This window comes from Halictus rubicundus, chromosome 1, assembly GCF_050948215.1.
Source record: "Halictus rubicundus isolate RS-2024b chromosome 1, iyHalRubi1_principal, whole genome shotgun sequence".
In the NCBI taxonomy this organism is placed as follows: domain Eukaryota; kingdom Metazoa; phylum Arthropoda; class Insecta; order Hymenoptera; family Halictidae; genus Halictus; species Halictus rubicundus.
Window position 1 is genome coordinate 14,153,220 of NC_135149.1, and position 6,000 is coordinate 14,159,219.

The following is a 6,000-nucleotide window of genomic DNA, read 5'->3' on the forward strand; positions in this document are numbered from 1 at the left end:
AGTGCAATGTAATTTGATCGCAAGGTACGCTTAAAAATTTTCTATAGACGTTCCAGGCTCGTTGAAAATTGTAATTAGGCGACGATCATTAGACGAGTCACTGACAAGTAGCGGACGGACCAAATTTTCTCAATTATACCATGTATAGGCCCGAAAATTTATTAATGTAGAACGGAAGCTTAATAATTTTGAAGAGAAGTACAGAAACGAATTGGAATGAAACCGAACGGATACTAACAATGCAATTAGTTTACCTCGAATCGAGGCTGGCTGTATGAATTATACAATTTTGTGTATTTTATAGGGTTCGGGAGAAATGATGAATAAAAGAGAGGACCGTGAAAGCAAATTAGAAAGCCACGCTTTTTCTTGTCTCATTAGTTGGTCCCGGCAAATAACATTGTCTTTCGGGTATTATTGAAAGTAGATCGCACGGTTGGCAAACTGTTTTATTTACCGGAGAACAATACGAATGTATGCTCGGATCAAGTAGACCCGAACTTCACTTTAATTTTAACACACTCCAAATATTCGTAAATGAATTTAACATAAGCGACCCATAAACGCTAGCGCACGTGCACAGTATTATTATGAATGAAATATGAATAGAAGACTATTTGAAAGAATATATACCTAATAGTCTTTATCAAGTGTTAAAGAAGATTTTTTTACGAATTTCAAACACGAGATGTGAAAATGATGAGATTTTAAATACTTCAGATAAGTAGACTGAGAAATTAAATGCAAAATAAAAATTGTCTACTTTAATTGTAAGACATGAGAGTTAAACAGAAAGAGTTGTTTCGTTTCCAAATAATCTTAACTGACAATAATATCTCCATCACCTACCAGTGTACCATCTACACATTTCTGTCATAAATGCATAAAATTCACAATCATAAAATGCTCCTATACATTTACAATATTATCAATTTCGTTAATTAAAGGACAAGATTTAATACAATCGGGAGAATACGTAAAGACTAAATATTTGCAGATTTACAAACCCTTGCGCTACAATTGATGAAATGAATAACAATTTCTAAACACGGAATCTGATCGTGTGAAACACTTAATATTCAATGCAATGAGTGCGAACGTGTTCGGAGTTTTACAAATTCACAAACCCACAAGTATAATGGCGTCGCGGGTGTTCCCGTACAACAAATATTCGCGATGCGTGCGAATTCGCGTTATGAATATGCATGGGAAATGATATATTAGCTTCCCGTCGACATATATCAAATTTACATAGAAAGCGCGATCTGTTAATTTTATATATGGCACTCTACTTTAGATTACTCTCGTTATACATTTTTATCGTGGATTTTTTTCGCGGATTTTGTTTTTCCATATACATACAGCAGCGCCGCCGTCGAAATCCGCCGTGAATGTTTCACGGTACGCGGGACGCCATTATCGTCCGCAAGAAAACGGATATTTATTTTAACGCTTTTGCTCGTGGCGTCGATTATAACAGGCAGGTTTTTAAATGAATATTTATGAATTTAATTTGCAGTTTTCGAATTGAAGTAATCGCGAACGCCGGCCCGCGGTGCCAAGGCCGAAAAATGAAATTAATAACTGTCGCGCTGCTTGAAAAATAGAGGCGCGGCGATTGTCGCGTTTGGAAATTAATGATCAGTGAATTTTAAAGCCTTAAATTCGTAGAATAACTGTTTATCGTGAGCGCACGGTGTCCGGCGTTTGATTGTGTTTATTAAACATGAAAACGTGATTAATATAATAATTGCTTTGGAAAAGGATGGATAGACTGTTTCGTGTATTTTTTGTTTTAACCGAACGGTGACATTAGATTGCCTTTTTTTTATTCGAAACGGTTCGCAAACAATAATTTATGGATTAGAGTTTGGAGCTTTTTCATAAATAACATTTGGTAGAAGGAATACAGTGATTTTTCTGTATATGTCGCCAAGACCTGGATGATAAATGTCGCGGAATTATCCCCACTACCGCGAGGTCTCGATACACGACCCTGTCATGACCGTTGTTACTGACATATACCGAGAATTCACTGTACTGTTATACTTCTGGGAAATGGAGCGAAACTGCAATTATGTTTCTGCGAACTCACACGATTTTTTTAGTTGTCCCGTGTCTCGTAAATCTGTTTTACGCTACGCTAGCAGGTGTGGCAAACATTTCCTTAATTGTTTCACAGTCAGTGAACAGAAACGAACGGACTTTCTTCCAAAACTCGCATGAACACCGAACATTAGTGTACCGGCGGTAACGGCCGAAACTGGTATATCAATGATTTCATTATTTCATTCATTACATCTCCTCAAAATACTGCGCATAGTAACTATAAGTTACCTATGTTTCATCAGTCTCGCTCCGACTATTGTTTCTCTAATTATTCGAAAACCACTGAACACCGACGAGCACTTTTCAGTCAAACAATCGCATGCTCGCGATGCGTTATACGCTTTGCTCTGTTAATTCTGCACTTTGCAATGATTTCAATTAGCTTTCGTAGCTGTCGATATTTTATACAGAATATCGCGTCGCCGTGTTACCATTCTATTCCCGGCGGTGTTAGTAAAATTGGTAATTACCGTGTAACGCTGGCGATTCGAAATTAACTTTTAGTTAAGCGCGCGCTAATTGCTAATTAGCAATAATGTTGTACGTCGTTGTTAAACCTTCCGAGTTTCAGCTGGACAAAGATTTCCGCGCGTTTCATTGATAGTTTAATTGATTGCTCTTTTCATCGGTTCGCCGAAAAATTAACTTTCGAATTCGTAATGGCTTTTAAAATGACTTTCAAATGGCCGGTTTATGCGTGAAGAAACAATTTCATGGAAATTTCTGAAGTTGATATTGCTTCCATTTCATTTCCTAACCAAATAGTTGAACAACATTGAAATGTTAATGTACGTACGAAAGTGGCTGAGAATAGTAATCTATAAACCTGTTAATTTCGGGGAAAATTATAAAACTAACATTTGTCACTAATTCTTAGCAGTTCTTTTCAATATTTATAAGCAAATTATAATTTTATTGTTACTACATCGCGGATTCTTATGTGAAATCAAAATTCTCGAAAGCAACAAACTGGAGCATAATAAAAATTGATTATGTTTGTAAAAGACCGGAAGACCATTGCAAAACAATTGAAATTGACAAAATTTTATGTCTTCGGAAGCTTCCAAAAATCACGATCGTTTCTTCAACATAGAGTCGGCCAGTGTTTACAAAAAAGGAACACGAATGCTGTCAGAATTTCGGGGAAAAAGTCATACAGTGTTTACTTGATATATGTCCAAAATACCGGACTAGCCATGGACATATATCGGGCAGGAGATACTATTTTTTGTTCCACGCGACCTTACACTCCTCGGTGACCGAGGTCGTGGCAGTGGGGATAGTTCTGGGACTTTTATCGGCTATGCATTTGCGACATATATAGAGTAAACGCTGTAACTACTTAATCGACTGTTACATTTTGTTTTCGGTAATGAAGAGAAAATTAGAAAATCGCGTCAGTACTTTCGCAATGACCCGATACATCGTCGTTCGCGTTTCGCTGTCGGATACAGACATGGATTGTTCGAAGCTGGGCAAGATGGCAGCCACCCCTCGCAATCAGCAATTGTTTCCTTAATTGTTTCGCGGGCGTCGGCGTTCGTTTGTTCGGGGATTTCATGAATTACAACGATAGCGTTGTTATCGGCGGCGGGCGGAGACGCGAGGAGGGTTAACCCGTTTCATTAACGCCGACCGATGGACGACGCACGGTTAGGGCGGGGGGTTCGGGCGGGTACACGGGGTTGCAACGGGTAGCGAGAACGAGAGGGTTAACGTTTATCGCGGGCGCGGACAGCGAATTGCGCTCGGTGATCGCGGCTAATTTATGCGACGGCCGATTCCGTTTTATTCTCACGCGACCGATTGCCAACTTTTCTTTTCTATAATAACATTTAAATGGCGGAAGTGCGGCCATAAAATGGTAATGCGCGGAGTCAGTCGCGCGCCGCTTCTGCGCCAGACAATGGGACGCCCATAAATCACGCTCGCCACATGATTACGCGTTTCTGCAAAGCTCTCTTCGGCTTTGAGCAGAGATATTAAGCGGCCGCTGGTTTTCCTTTATTTTCATGTTAATTCTTTTGGAATGATTGGCGGGATTTCTCGGTACGTGTAATACGGCAGTGGTTAATTATAATTGAGCAACCTTGTAATAAAGCCGAGGTAGCATTGTAGCTCTTTGTAGATACGTTGTATACTGTCTGTACTGTTCCATCGCCGAGGGAAAAGCGGCGAATTATCCGGGGGCTTGTTGAATAATCGGACACACATGGCGGGCTTCAAAAGTTCTCGGAATTTCTTCGTTACTTTAATGCCGCGTGGCGAAATGTTCGTAATAGTATTGTATATGTTTCCCGGAATCCTTATCTCCCGAATGGTGAAAATGGATGCAACGCTTGACGCGGCTGATAATAATGGCTTGGGAAAGTGAATTACTATACGAACAATTAATTGCCTGTAAAATCCTAACGAAACTTTCCCATCTTTACATTTACCTATGCCTAGACAATGCTATATTGTATAAATGTGTCGATGCATAAAATTCAATTGCTGCGCATACGTGCCTAATCGCCTACTATTCTTCGCAGCATCGAATTTTTTCTCACTGCGGTTCTCGGAGGCATCGTAATTCGACAATAAATATTAATACGCGTGTGATGAGTTAGTACAACATAACTTGGAATTACAAAGTTGTCAGAGTTCGCAAAATTAAATCGTCGTTAAACTATATAGTTTTGTATACATTTATAAATGATAAATATGAAACAGTGATAATATTCGAAAAGCGATCGCTGTTACATTATTTCGAATTTACTAAAATCCTTAAGAGAAGGAATACAATTTAATTCAATATCATCTTTTTATTTTGCAACAAAGATCCACAGTTTAGTAATGATTTAAAAGTAGCTCAGCGATGAAGGAAAATGTATAATTACTGGAATTTTTTTTTATCAAATCTCCCCCTAATCGATGCAGAGAATTTTTATTTTGCAACGAATATCCGTCTAACGATCACCTGGAAATCTACTTAGTATATTATTAACGATTCGTTGTTTTTACACGGGTAGACGTATCTTAGAAATTGCAATTCGATTCGATCTCGCAGCGAGCCGTGATTGTCTGCAACAACGAGATTATGTAAAGTGCTTTTGCACACGGTTCGGGGCAGCTTTCGTGGAAACGTGGACACTTGTTGAAGGTGGGATCCGTTCTTTGTTAATAATGCAGCCCAAAGAGCGGCGGAATAATGATATAGTCCTGACTCACGCGCTGTCGTCGTCGCGTGGCGAACAATGACTGGCGTATAAATCATAGACGAGGTACGGCGTTGCGTGTGTTGTTATTATCGTTCGGGGACAATTTGTATACAACGGCGCACTCAAAACACTGTAAAAACGCATTCGTTGTGGGCCCCGTAGAATAAATACGGTCTCATTAATTTTGAAGCGGCGGGGTACGACCGCGCGGAGAAAATGTTCGTGCCCTTGTGACCGAGCTTCGAAGAAAATAGCCTGGGTTCCGCTTACGACCGTAATCTGTTTCGCAGAATTTTTGTTAATCGTTCATTTTTGTTAATTTTTACTAGAAATCAAGAAATATACAGTGATTTCGGCTAATACCCAGTGAGGGTCCACGAAGTTCGAGAGGCCTTGGATGCCAAGGAATGTAAATATAAAACGGCTCGGGTGTGTCTCCTGAACGATACTTGTCACTGGCAAGACCTGTGTTGTTGACATATATCGAGAATTCACTGTATTTCATAGTCATTAGTGTTTACTCGATATATGTCCGTAGAAAGGGACAGCGAAGCTTCTTGGCCGCTCACGGGGTAGTGGGGATAGTTCTGGACTTTTATCGGCTAAATACGTGGGACATATATCGAGTAAAGACTTTACAAAAAAGTCTCGGGGTATGTATTCAAATTATTTTCGTCCTAAGACTTTTTTC